At 43.8% G+C, this 14,935-nt stretch overlaps 1 protein-coding gene and 1 pseudogene across 2 annotated transcripts in view; one reads left to right on the forward strand and one right to left on the reverse strand.

The window, feature by feature from the left end:
• The window catches only part of CLIP1 (CAP-Gly domain containing linker protein 1), a 98,185-nt gene extending 90,633 nt beyond the window's left edge, over window positions 1–7,552 (reverse strand). Inside the window, 1 exon segment of the mRNA XM_079149661.1 lies at window positions 7,144–7,552. The gene's annotated coding sequence lies outside the window, so the exon portion shown is untranslated.
• On the forward strand, window positions 264–1,226 carry LOC306667180 (intraflagellar transport-associated protein-like; annotated as a pseudogene). Its single transcript has one exon. The product of its transcript is annotated as an intraflagellar transport-associated protein-like (transcript).
• Window positions 7,553–14,935: the final 7,383 nt, after the last annotated feature.

Here is a 14,935-nt window from a genome sequence, read left to right on the forward strand (position 1 = left end):
GTAGAGTGCTTGCCTCACAAGCACAAGGCCCCGAGTTTGATCCCCAGTACCACAAAAAAAAAGGTAAACTGAAAGGAAACTCCAAAGAGCCTGAAAGATCAATCTAAGAAACTATGATCAATTTTGCTTGCCTTACACTTCAAATGAAAAACCTCCATTAAGATCCTACTAGAGTGGGCTGGGGAGATAGCTCAGTCGGTAGAGTGCTTGCCTTGCAAGCACAAGGCCCTGGGCTCGATTCCCAGCACCGAGAAGAAAAAACGATTCTACTAGAGGTGATGATTTCTTTGTTCCTCAGGGAGAGGAGACTTCTAGGATGTCCCTCTGAAAAAAGACGCCAAAAGTTTGAAGGAACTAGATGGGAGACAAGGCGGACAACTGGGGATTGGGAGGTTAAGTGACCTCGTGGATTGGGATGCCTGCTCAAACATTGGGATTGGAGATAATGAATGAAGATCAATTAATAGAAGAAGTCTTGGATAAGTTTGTTAATTGCCATGAGCAAACATATGAAGAATTTCAGAGCACTTTTACTCATCTTTCAAAAGAAGATAATGTGATTAAAAGAAGAGCATTTGAAACTGATTCTTCAGGAAAAATATTTACCTCAGTAAAATCTACTCATAAAAATGAACCAAATGACCATGATCTTAGAAACACAACTGTGTTTCATCATACTTCATCACATGTTTGGAAGAACAGATAGTGATGGGTGAAGGACAAAAAGTTGGCAGTTCCCTTCAAGGTAATCTGAACAGGGCAGGAAAGATCAAGGTAGACAACTTCCTAGATTTAGAAGATTTGGACGTGGATGAAGAGATTAAGCCCCAAATGAATAAGGATTTCCTGCTGCTTCCAGGAGCAGTGGAAGAAGATGTGAGCAACAGTGTTTGTTCTTACAGTCCTTCTGTGGACCAGCTTCTCACAGCTGAGGCGAAGCCAAAGCCCACTGTGAAGGGAACCCAGAAGCAAGCAGAGGAGATACTTGGTGACGAAGTCCACCCCTTTTCACTTGATGAAGAATTTGATTATGACAACATGGCTCAAACCCCCAAGTTCACTGCTGAGGAGATGGAGCCCATCAGAGAGCTATTGAAGGAAGAGAGAAAGAACACCAACACAGACCTATGACTGATTATCAAAGCATCTCTCTGTTTGTTTTGTTTTTATTCATTCAGCAGCATCAGAATAAACAATACACCAGCCATAATTCCCGTTGTGGGGGGGGGGGGGGAGATTCTACTAGAACCAAATGAAAGATGTCTAGTCTCCTTAAGTGAAGTCATCTTTACTTCACTACACACCTCAGTTGTCAAGCAGAGATTGAAACCAAAAGTTGGCTGCCTTTTTCCAGTGGCAAGCCAAGTGAGGCATGGGTTCAATCCAACCATGGGTACAGGTAGCAGCTGGGGGCTGCCAGGGCAGGTCTTAAATTTCAGCAGAGTCCTGAGCAACAACATGCCGTAAAGATTAGTTACCACAGAGCTCCAAGACAAACTCCAGTCTTTTACACTTTCAGAGCACCAGGTGGGGGTCAGACACTCCACAACTTACCTTTCCTTGATAACTTATGGTATCTTACCATACACTGCTCACCCCAATCTATCAGCCGACTGAGACTCCAATATCCTGCATCTGCACCACAAACGGGGCAGCCATGCAAGCATGTGACACCCCCAATGCCGCACACAGGACAATTTGCATCATGGCAGAAAATCCTATTTGACAGCACTGGGCCAGAATCACCTGTGAAGTGACTCCAGATGGCAGTGACCAGCTCAATCTCCCAATGTTCTTCATTGGGGACCTGGCTCAAAAACACTACAAGCTGTTTCCAAAATCTGAATCAAAATACCTCAAAAACATAAGGTTGTACAACTACCTTGCAAGAATATATCCCAGACTCACAGTGCAATTACAGGAGTTATAAATTTTAACGACTCTTATCACTATGATAAATGAATAACACCTCTCCAGATGAAAACCTTATTGAATGTGTAAGAATTTTTTAATCTATTTTTAACTCATCACACTGCTTTATAATCTCACTTTCCAAACAATAATTCTACAACATATACCTTTACATTACCCCAACTTACACCACTGATTGACACCATAATTACAGCTATTTTTTCAAGCCGAGAACTATTTCTAAAATGTTTATCTTTAGAACTTGGAACACTTCTAAACAGTTAGAAATAGCTGTTATTCTGCCTGTACACTCTCAGACGGGCAAGGCAGGAAGAAGACCTGCCGAGCACCGACCAGGACCAGGGAAGAGCCCCGGGGACTGCTCCAGCTGTACGGTCCCTCCCTCTCCCCTCTAGTCTCACTGAAGGTTCATGTTTCCACCCCAAAGAAGGAAGCGGAGCTGCTAAACACCAACACCAGAGGAACGGTTTGTTTTGTTTTTCCTGTGTGACCCACAGGTCTATTTTAAGACATAAAGCCAGGCCTGATATAAGCAAAATTTTAGTAGATTAATATTCCAAGCTTGTGCTTTAACTCGGATCTGACCTGACCTCAACAACAATGGCAAAGGGGCAACACTTATCTGAGAGAAGCAAACAACCTCAGAGGAGCACCCGCGGGGGTCTTTACAAAGGAGAAGCGGACTTCAGAGAGACCTCAGGCTCACCAAGTCGGGATTCCAGGAAGAGGAGCTACGGTCTACCTACAAGATGACGCATGCCACCCTCTAAGAAGTCGGGTCCAGAGAAACTCCTCCAGGGCCCTGGGCAGACGGCAGGGCCTGCACACCCACCACCACCAGCCTCCGGAAGGCCTCCAACAGGGAGGAAATACAGCGGCACAGCACGCTCCCGCTCCCCAGATCGGCCTCCCACTACACACATCTGAACAGGAAATCACATCAAAATGTGTCTTCTGTTCCCAGCAACTTGGCAGAGGTGGGCCAGACGGTTCAAGGTCACGCCGTCTCAGAACACAGATTTGCTCTTTTTAATACATAGTCAGTCACCCATGACCCGTCTCATGAAGGCCAGGCCAGAGGCTTGCCTGGCACGCTCAGGCCCTGGGTTCCATTCCTAGCACGGGGAAAACACAAAGGTATTTTCAAAACATCCAGATAAAGAAAACATTTCTTGTAAAGGAAAGAATGGGTCAGTAACCTGGACCCTGAAGGAAAAAGATTAGAAACACAACTCCATTAATGAGTCCCAAAGTTTGGAGGTCCAGTCAGTGTCCACCAAAAACCTCTTGCAGGAGCTGAAGAAATAGCTCCTTTTGGAGAGCGCTCGCCTAGCATGCGCAAGGACCGGGGTTCAAATCCCCAGTCTCTCACATAAGAAAAAAAAAAAAAAAAAACCCACAAAACCTCCTGCAGAGCACAAAGGGCTATCAGTGCTACTGCTGCCCCAAGAAACAGTCACTTCGAGACCCTCTGAGACTGCTCGCCTCAGCTCACACTTGCCCTCGCAGACCCTCTCAATGCCACCCTTCCACCAGAGACCTCACAAAGCCAGGGGCAACTCCCAAGTGGAGAGTCGTTCTGTCCTCCACGAGGGCGCGTGCTGAGGGCTGGGGTGAGGCTGGTGGCGGAGCGCTAGCCCAGCACGCACGGGCCCTGGGTTCCATTCCAGTACCACAAGAGAGAAAGAGAACCGAAAACAGTACGCCTCAGCCTCAGCCTAGCCTTCTGAGGAACTCATGAACCAGCACCTTTTCTTCCAAGTCCAACTGAAACAGGTACAAACATCAAAGCAACATAATCAGAAATAAATGCTGGCAGCTTCCTAATTGTGATGCATCCAAATTTAGGTCACTGGATCAAAAACGATTTATACTACTGATAACCAAATCTCTTAATTTCAATGGTCATCGCCTGGCACCGCCAGATACATTTTCACAGAACTGAGAATGTCATATTTACTTGCAGGGACAAGTGACTACATATATACAAAGCAAATACAGAACCAACTACCCACAGACTGACTCACATAGTAAAAATACTTTGCTGCTCAACTAGAATTTTCTGCTTTTACAAGTCCTACCTGAGGATATTCACAATGATTATTTTCAATTACACAATCTCTTTCAGTAAAAGACAGAGGGCCCGACAGCCTTGTCTTCCCTTTCTACATACAGCAGCTCAGAGGAGACATGAGTCTAGCACTATGAGTCAGGTGGTACCTCATGGTGTCTGTGGAACTGGGCCCGCCTCAGCTCTCACCCTGGAAGAAGCTGGGCAACTTTTTGAACTACCTGGCTGATGACCTCACAAACAGGAATTCTGATGCTAGTCTGTCTCCGGGCTACAGCCCCTTCAATTTAAAGAGGAACCCCAGGGTCTGTATCCCTGAGCCTAGAGCTGACGACCCAAGCAATGAACTTTCTCCTGCCTGGGACATTATCTTACCACCAGCACCTCCACTGCTGAGTGATACAGGTGAGCAGAGAAGAGCTCAGGCACCTCGAGCCAGCTCAGCACCGGGAACCCCAGCAGGGAGACTTTGAGTTTGCAAATTGCTATTTTGGTTCAGCTTCAACACTTTTTCTTTCCCACTTAGAAAACTAAGCTTATTGAACAATTCTGAAAACTGAGTAAACTGAACTATAAACTTAAAACGTTGCCCTGCCACTCTAACAGCACTAATTCACCAGCACCTACAGTTACTCTACTTACCAAGAGAAATGAAGATTAAAATGTGTAAACTGAGGGCAGGGGTTGTAGCTCAGTGGTGGAGCACTTGCCTAGCATATGTGAGGCACTGAGTTCAATTCTCAGCACTGCATATAAATATAAATGAATGAGGGCTGGGGAGATAGCTCAATCGGTAGAGTGCTCTCCTTGCAAGCACAAGGCCCTGGGTTCGATCCCCAGCACTGCCAAAAAAAAAAAAAAAAAAAAAAAAAAAAAAAAAATATATATATATATATATATATATGAATGAATAAAATAAAGGTCCATCAACAAAAAAATTTAAAAAAAAAAAGATGTGTACATTGGACACAGTGGCACATGCCTGTAATCCCAGTGACTTGGGGGGGCTGAGGTAGGAGGATCCCAAGTTCAAGGCCAGCCTCAGCAATCTAGCAAGACGCTATCTCAAAAATGGGGCTGGGGAAGTAGCTCAGTCTTTGAGCATCCCTGAGTTCAAATAACAGTATCCAAAAAAAAAAAAAAAAAACAAGGCTGCAAATGTTGTCTAAGTGGTAGAGAGCACCCAGGGGGTTCAGTCCCCAGTACCTCAAAAACAAAAAATGAAAAGAGCTGGGGGAGTAGCTCAGTGGTAATATGCCACTGGATTCCACCCCTAGTACAGAAGGAAAAAATCTTCAGTTGAAGGAACTAAGGATTACTGATAATCATCTCCAGTTGATGGGACTATTTGTAGTTTCTGTATCTTGGTGTTTTCTTGGGTGTTTTGAATTTTATTTAATGAACAGATAAAATTAATTTCATAAGCAGGAAAAAAAAATAATGATTTCTGAGCCACCGTACAATGGCTTCCCCTGAGAGGACAGTAAGGAAACGACCGGGCTACCGCCCTCCACCCAGGATGAAAGCACAGCGAGGCAAGGCAGGACAGAGGCCTGTGCACACAAGCTGTCTTCCTGGATTCACAGCGCGCTCCCCAGCTCCGGTGGCAGTCCAGACCTGAGCCAACAGAAGCAGCAGGAGCGCTGTGCCACCTGGAGGCCCAGTCCAGGTGCAAGACCCCACACTTCCTCCTTCCAGTGGCTTACTGAGACACACTTGGCACCCTGAAAGCCAGTGCTGAGAGGGTGGAATTGTAGGATGGATTGTAGGAATTGAGGTCTGAATCCCCAAATCGCCTTTCCCATTTCTCCTGGTCTTTTCCAGAACTGAAAATAAGCTTATCTGCTAAATTACTAAAATTAGTGGGGCTATTTGTTACAGCAGCTGGCTAATCTTACCTAATACAGTGGCAGAGAGCTATTCAGCACTTATATAGCTTAGAGCTTTGGGATCATCTCGGCTAAGGATACTACTCAAAGACATTAATTTTTAGGAAAAACATCCTCGAACTCCTCAGAGATAGAAATGCTTCATACCACAAAAAGCATAATATGAATAGTAAATAAAACTATTCAATTTTCCTAAAAGCAAAAAGATATTTTGCTGGCAAGAGCAAAATAAGTTTTAAAAAACGTCTGAGTTTGATTGTTGCACACTAAAATATTAAGATGAACTGATGGTAGACAGCTAACAAGTTGGGTGATGGTATTATTCCCTCTACTTTTGTGTATATTTGAAACTGTCCACAATTAAGAGGTTTTTATTAACTATAGAAGTACATACTTTAGTAAAATCCAAACCCTTACATTCTTCTTGACCCCTGATACCTTTAGAAAAGACAAGAAATTCACAGAAAGAGGAAGCTCCTCAGAACAAGTAGGTCACAAAAACAAGGTCTAAGTTATGCTCAAATTAAAAGAACAGCATTCTTCCTGATTTGTCCCTGATTTTTTTTTTCATTTTTTTAATCTGATTTCTTAAGGTTTTTTTTTTTGTTGTTTTTTTGGTTTTTTTTTTAATATCATGGTTCAAAAAAGAAAAGTAAAAATAGACAGGTAGCCTGGAAGATGAGAAACCTGCATTCTGTCCCAGCTGATGACCTTGAACAACTCTTTTAACCCTTTCCCAGATCTCAGGGTTCTCACTTACAGCCTGAGGATACCAATCTATCAAGATCAGCTTCTAACTTCACCCTTTTGTGGTGCTACTAACCATAAAGGGCAAGGCAAGGGATTGGAAAGTGAAAGGAAAGCGACCGTGGCTCTACCTTTGCCCAAGTCGAAGTACCCAGCCACCAGCGGAGGAAGCCAAATCTGATAAGGCCGTCCAGGGCACAGCGCCAGGCACTGCCCCCAGCGCTGCTCTGCCTGGGCAAATCACACTTCAACACGTTGGCTTCGACCCTTTACTTCCACCACTCCTCGTCAGCAAAATGAAAACATTCCTTTATTTACTAAATCTGGAAATCCTCGTGGGAGGCAGAGGCGAGTTGAAAGATTTGCAATGAATTTAACCTGCCAGGAGAGGGAGTTTAACACCAAGCTTCCAACACGCTGCATCTGGAAGCCCAGGTTTCAACTCTGCCCTGCTGGACAAGCAACCATGAGGGAAGTGAGCCCCAGACAGGTTCAGCCACTTACCTAGAAAGAGCTGCGCTGAGACTTGTGAGCACGTCTTCTACAACAACACGCTATGTCCTCGAACCAGGGAAGTGCGGGGAGCAATGGGGTCTAGTTTGAGAAAGAGACGTTCCTGGTGCTGATTTTCAAGTCAAGCTTGAGAGAAAAATTGAAAGACTGTGTTCTAATATCATCTCACGAGCTTGGGAGATCCATTCACAGCTTAATCCTGTCCCCTGAAGTCATGGTTATGTAACTGTCTGTCAGATGCTGTGTCACTTGCTGTCCCCTGCCCCCAACACAGGCGCTGCAGTGTAACCTGAGCTGCTGTCATAGCCACTGAAAACACAGCACACTGGGTAGCTTCCAAAGTGACTGGATTCCAAAGGCAAGTTTTAGTTTTTCTTCTTTCAGTCTGATTCACAGTTGTAATTTTATATATGTATATAAAATATATGCATATTAAAACATGCATATTTATATATATATATATATATATATATACTCATATATATTCTGTATGTTATATATACAGGAAAGTCAAACTGAAAGTGGCATATTTCTTCAGTTCCTGAGTGAACCAAGGGAGGTCAAGTACTCAACAGCAAACTATCAAAACCTAATCAAGGGCTGATTTTGTGGCTCACTGGTAGAGTACTTGCTTGGTATATGTGAGGCCCTCAGCACCACATAAAAACAAATAAAATTAAATTCTAAAAGGGAAGAAGAAAAAAAAAAAACCTAATAAGCCTATAAGTCTGCTTGGGGCAAAGTTAAAAAAACATCTCTACTAGCTCAGTGGAGCTGGGGCCAGCAGTTGGAAACGCAGTCAGGCCTGTCTTTCACACTGGTGACTAAGCCCCATCCTCTGCTGCCCTGTGCAGCACATCCCCCATGAGAGGTTTTTGGGGGACACAGGAAATGACTAAAGAATACAAGGAGACACAGCCTCAGTCTCTTCTGACTACCATCCCTGCCTGTTCTCTTCCTTCTCTGGACTGCTTGGTCACTAGCAGTTTTCTGCTGCCGAGTGGTGACTCATAGCCTCTCCCATCTGCATATGACCAAGTGCCTCTCTGGCCAGTGATGCCATGCGACTTGTTTTGATATACAATGCAAGAGTCAAAAGACCATGGGTAGAGTTTGAAAGGTTCTAAACTGATTCAACACCTAAATAAGAACCCATAAAGTGAGGCCAAACGCTACCATTTTCAAACTAAATTATCAAGTATGTGTACTTTACCCACTGAGCACCTTATAAAGACAGCAGCATTACAGGGTTTCCCAAACCTGGAGCCTCTTTTAAAAAGTAGGCCAATGAAACTATAAGCAAACCGTTCAATTACTACCTCCAAGAGAGCTGTCGGTCTCAGTCAGGCACAGAGGCATACACCTGTAATGCCAGACACTGAGGAGGCTGAGGCAGGAGGATTAGAAGTTCAAGGCCAATCAAAGAAACTTAGTGAGACACTGTCTCGAATTAAAATTTAAAAAAGGCTGAGGATATAGCTCAGTGGTAAAGTGCTTGCCCAGTATGCACCAGGCCCTGGATTCAATACTCAGTACCTCAAAAAAAAACCTGTTAAGTCTCAAATTCCATGATTACATTTTTGACATTGCTATAGTTTCTAGAGCACTATCCAATGGAAATATAATGTGAGTCTATAACCAAACCACCCTGAATGTACCTCATCTCCCCAATCTCAGAAACTAAGAAGGGCTGAGTTTGGTTGGTACTTGGATGGGAGAAGTACAATGTGAGACAAATGAGTAATTTTGAATCTTCAAACAATATTTTTAAAAATTAAAAAGAAACAGGTAAAATCAATTTTAATAATGGTTATTTAACCTAATCTAAAATATTATTTCAAATGTAATCAGTATAAAATTAATAATTTACCTTCTTTTTTCTCATACTGGGTCTTTGAAATCTGTGTTGGGGTGGGGTTGTGGCTCAGTGGTACAGTGCTTGCCGAGAACGTGTGAGGCACTGGGTTTGATCCTCAGCACCACATAAAGAAATAAAGATATTATGTCCTTCTACAACTAAACAATTAAAAACATCTGTGTATTTGCTACTTACAGCACACTTCAATTTGGACTCACCATATTTCAAATGTCAAAAGATTCACATGGCTGTGGCCCACTGAATTGGACAAGACCTAGAAAACACACACACACACACACACGAGTGTGTATATCCCCCCTCCCAGTACTGGGATCCAACGCAGGCAGGCACTCTATCATTAAGCCACACCCCCAACCTCTAGAATTTACATTTAAAGCAGAAAATAACAGCAGCTCCCCTCTTGGCATCAGTAACAGCTCTGTCAACCAGTCCAAGTCCTCCTTGGGAGGTGACATTTGTCTTTCACACACCATCACAACATACGTGAGGGAAAGGCCAGAGGAATGCAAAACTCTTAAATATAAAACATGAATAATCATTCCTAGGATTAGAAAAAGGGGGAAAGGTGCTCATAATAAGAGGAACTCCGCCGTCTCTGACAGGTGACACATGATGTATAAGCAGCCCTGCTGGCAGCACAAGGCACTGCCCGGTGAAACAGTGTGAACACACGCCCACGTGAAACTCAAAGCAAAACAGAGTGAGTTATGGATGAAAAATTTAATCGGTGTGTCTCAAGACACAAGGAAAGATTCAGAGAGCTAGTGGCTGGCAGACGTGAGGCCAATGCACCAGGAGGTACCACCTCAGGGACCAAGAGCAGAGTGAATGCTACCGTGCTGAAGCTGCATCCTGCTCAGCGGGTCTGTCTTTTTAATATTTTTAGTTGTAGATGGGCACAATACCTTTATTTTATTTTCTATTGTGTGGTACTGAGGATTGAACCCAGTGCCTTACACAGGCTAGGCAAGTGCTCTACCACTGAGCCACAACCCCAGGCCCTGTGTATGTCTTTCTGATTGCAGGAAACCCTGTGTGTAAGAACACATGGAAAAGATGGGCTTTGGATCTGCAGGGGGAAAGGTAAACTATGTGGCTGCAGGGTCAATTCTTTACCTCTTACTAATCTGGTATCACCACCCCACAAACTTCAGTTAACTATCCTTGATTTAGAAATAGTCTACTAGCTAGCCTATAAAATATAAGATACAGTCAGGCAGGGTGGTACACACCTGTAATCCCAGAGACTCCGGAGGCTGCAGCAGGAGGATCACAAGTTCAAGGTCAGCCTCAGCAACTTAGCAAGACCCTGTCTCAAAATAAAAAAATAAAAAGGATTGGGGATGTGTCTCAGTGTCCTTGGGTTCAAAAAAAGAATAATAAAATGTAAGATCCAGGAGATGGGAAGTATAACTATTGGTTTAGAGTGGAACTGAACACAGGGCCTCCCCCAAGCTAGGCAAGCACTCCACAGCTGAGCTACATCCCAGTCCTTCATATTTTATTTTAAATTTTATTTTGAGACAGGATCTGGACTCAGGCTGGCCTCAAACTCAGAATCTTCCAGTGTCAGTCTCCCAAACAGCTGGATTACAGGCGTGTGCCATCAGTATAACTGCTTCATTGTCCCAAATTTCATTTAACATCTAGAAACTTGTTAGTCTTGCGAATGCAGATACAGAATACTCCCCGTGCACTTAAGAAGAACAGCCAAATGACTTGGTAACACTGTGTGACTGAGCAGTGTCTGCCACAACAATAATCCTGTGAGCCAGAAGGTAAAACCAGGGGACATGGAGACAGGAGCATCTATTCTGGAGCATTCGCAGCATGCTCACGAGTGGTTGGCCAGTGAGAACGAAGGTCAGTGACATAAAGCCACCTCAGCACATGTTTTGCTCTGACCTCTCAGAAGCTTGCTCCTAAAACAAGGGAGAATGTGTGTGACGTTACCAAAGCCAGTTCAGGGCCCGGGCCACTGTAGGGCCACTGCTTCAAGTCAGGGTCATGGCGAGCGAGCCTAGCTGGAGAAAGGCACAGTCCTGAGCACTGGAGTGCTCTGGTTTCAGCAGCACCCAAGACAGCAAGTGAAGGACTGCAGGTCAACACTACTGTGGGGACAAAGGGAAGTGCAATCGCCCTATTTCTTTATCCTTGAATCTCTAACAAGAATAACACAAAGGAAAGCCACGGCGGAGGCCTTACAGCCCTGTCAGGAACAAGCAGACATAACAAGTGGCAGAAAACCATGCCCCAAAATGGAGAGGCAGGAAGGGAGAATCCATCCTCCATGGAGTCGGCCCTCCCTGCAGGAGGTGCCTACCAGGGTGGGGCAGCCTCTCGGAGTTGTTCAGGGAACACAGAAAGCTGAATAATTTCGGAGAATCTGGGTATCATGGTGTTGTTAATAAACACCATGAAATACGGAGATACTGGGCTGGGGACAGAGCTCAGCTGGTAGAGTAGAGTGCTTGCCCCGCCAGCACAAGGCCCTGGGTTCAATCCCCAGCACTGGAAAAAAGAAAAAAAAAAAAAAAAAAGAAAAGAAAGAAAGAAAAAGAAAAGAAAAATACTGAGATACTGCACAGCCTAAAACTTTTAAGTATATAGCAAAGAGCCTGAGCCTAAGACTTGAACAAATGTACCAAAACTCCTATACAAAGTGAAACCTGAAATTAAGAAAACCACTGTTCATTATTTGTTTTATATAAAGTGAAACAGCAACTTCTTAGTCTAGTTTGAAGAAGACCACCAAGGACCACCTGGCAGGAGTGCGGTGAGAACTGAAGCTGCAAGGTTGTTCACGTCACCCTTCCATCAGCGTTCGTTTTGTTTTTGCTCGGTTTTGCTGTTCGTTAAAAATGTGCCCTTCAATAATGGCAAAACATTCCTTCTCAAATTAACCTTTTTTCCAACGGAAAAAACCCACCAACTTAACCACGGGCCCCACACTTCCACCCAGCTCCAGCTCCGCTCCTCCACCGCGCTCAAGGCTGTCTTCGCCACATTCACTTGGGCCGACTCCGAAGAGCCAGGCGTCAGGGCGCTTACAGCTAGCCTGGAAACAGGGTCCTCACCATCTCCAGGGGGCGTCCCTGCTACCTTGTGATGGGCGTGCCTTTCACAGGGAAGGTTGCCCCAATGTTTACTGAACAGGCTGTCCTCTACTCCACGGTGGTCAAGACTATTCAAAGACGCGGACACTTCATCAGTCATCTCCAGCCTCTGTGTAACCCCACGGAGTGTCCTGTCACACCTCATGAATACCTTTGTCGTTGTCACCATGGACTCAAAAGCAAAGCACTCCCTGAAACAGCGAGTCAAAAACCAGCATGAGCTGGCACACACCTGTAATCTCAGCCACTTGGGAGGCTGAGAGAGGAGGATTTCAAGTTTGAGGCAGCCTCAGCAACTTAGCAAGAATCTCCCAAAATAAAAAATAAAAAGGACTGAGGATGTTGCTCAGAAGTTGCCTCTGGGTTCAATCTCCAGTACCAAAAAAAAAAAAAGTCAGCATGATCCCTGCAGCCAACACCAAGTCTGGGGACGGAACAGAGCCGCTACATGCCAGCCAGTGCTCCATCACTGAATTACAGCCCCAGCCCACACTGGGTCTCCTTCAGCCTGTCACCTTACTGAACTAGGAGCACTAGATCTAATCTCAGAGTTGCCTACATAAGTATTTAAGTATATTTCATACATAACGTGCAACTTTTTAAAAGGCTAGACTCAAACAGCTTTAAAATTAACAGGTTCAGCTGGTGGAGTGCTTGCCTCGCAATCACAAGGCCCTGAGTTCGATCCCTAGTACCACAAAAAATAAATAAATAAAATTAACAGGTTACAAAAGCAAGCTGCTTATCCTTAGTAAGGATAAAGTACAAAAGCCGAAATATAAGTAAACAATGTAGTCACTGTTTGAAAAAAATTCAATGTGAAGTCTGTCAGAACATTAATTGGATCCACTCAAAAAAATTTGCAAGCGAGTTTCACTTCCAATTTCTAACTGATAGTCTCCTTACAGAGCAATTTATAAGATCAACCTGTCAACATTGTTAGTTTGACAATAAGACACTGACGATAAACACAAAGTTTCACAGTATCCTTCCATCAAAGCCAGAAGCAGACATAACCCCTTGAAAAATTATGTTCTGCTGGAAAAATTATGCATAAGTGTGCATATGACATAGTATAGGGTACACGTTGTACCCAGTGTTTAAAAAAGGAGGGGGAGAGAGTTAAACACCAACCCCGGCAGAGGCTGAGACAGGAGACGATGTTTTTGAAGACAGAACCCTGTGCTATGATGCAGTTAGGAACGCCCGTGCAGCTCCGTTTGGGTGTGGACTTACTTCATGTTTCCTATGACTTACATACACAAAAATAAGCGGTCTTCCAAAGTTCTTCAATCAGCAAAAGAATTTAAAAAAATAGAAACACAGCTGAATAATTTGAGCTATTTTGCTCACTGACACAACATTCTATGAAACTCTGATGCATACCACTAACTTAGAGACAGATCTTAAAAGGAACAGAAAATACCAGGCCTGGTTAGCGTCTCCCAGAAGAACTTAATAGGTCAGCAGCAGTCAATTACACTAACATGCTTAATATAGCATCATAGCATTTTGGAATCAGAAGAGAACTTAGCAATCTAGTTCGACTTCCTCATTTTTCCACTGAGGAAACTGATTCGAAAAATGAAATCACTCGGCAAGGTTACTTTACAGTCTAGGACTTAAACCCCAATCTCCAGATTAAAGACTTCTTACCAGAAAGCACACTGATGAACAGAAGTTTCTGATCTGTTACACAGAGAAGCCAAAGAGTCACTCTCAGACCCTAAAATTGGCTTCCCTTTCCAATCCCACAAAGGAATAAAAGAAGGCATATTGCTGCCTGCCCTGCCACGTGGCCCATACTTAAAAGTCAAAGCTTACCAACTGTTTGTTCTGAACAAGAAAAGGGCACAGACAACCCACAGAAGAATCGAGGACTTCCTTATTGGGTGTTTTGTTTTTTTTTTTTTTTCTCTCTCTTTATAAAAGCTTTCTTGTTCTTACTTTGAAAATGAGCAAACTTAATAGCTGCTGTAGGTCTTGACATTCAATGGAAAAAATAACCACATTTTCAATCTCACAGTACCAAAGGACACCTGGCTATTGCAAGAGATCAGTCTAGTAAGCAATTCACTGATCCATAAGACACTTTCTGAACAACCACCCTAGATGCTGTCAATGGAAACCGGGAATTGATTTCTTTTCACTTGGATTTTGAAACCCACCTTCAGTGTTGGTTACTTTAACCATTCTTTTCTGGAGTTTTTTTTTTTGGCCATACTGGGCATTGGACCCAGGGACATTTTACCACAAAGTTATGATTCCCAGTTGCATTTATTTATTTACTCATTTATATTTTTTTAGTTGTTGATGACCTTTGTTTATTTATTTATATGTAGTGTTGAGAATCGAACCCAGTGACTTACACACACTAGGCAAGCGCTCTACTACTGTGCTACAGTCCCAGCCTATATTTTTTTATTTTGGGGGGCAGTACTGGGGACTGAACTCAGGAACACTCAATCACTGAGTCCCAGCCCCAGCCTTATTTTGTATTTTGCTTAGAGACAAGGTCTCACTGAGTTGCTTAGCGTCTCACTTTTGCTGAGGCTAGCTTGAACTCACGATCCTCCTGTCTCAGCCTCCAGAGCCACAGGGATGAAGGTGTGCGCCACTGTGCCCAGTCCTTTTATTTTTTACTTTGAGACAGTGTCTCACTAAGTTGCTGAGGCTGGCCTCCAACTTGAGATTCTTCTGCCTCAGACTCCCCAATCACTGCAATTACAGGCTTATGCTACCATGCTAGGCCTATACAGACACATGGCATGTTCTATCACACTTCAGA

Source organism: Sciurus vulgaris, assembly GCF_902686455.1.
Source record: "Sciurus vulgaris genome assembly, chromosome: 8".
NCBI classification, from domain to species: domain Eukaryota; kingdom Metazoa; phylum Chordata; class Mammalia; order Rodentia; family Sciuridae; genus Sciurus; species Sciurus vulgaris.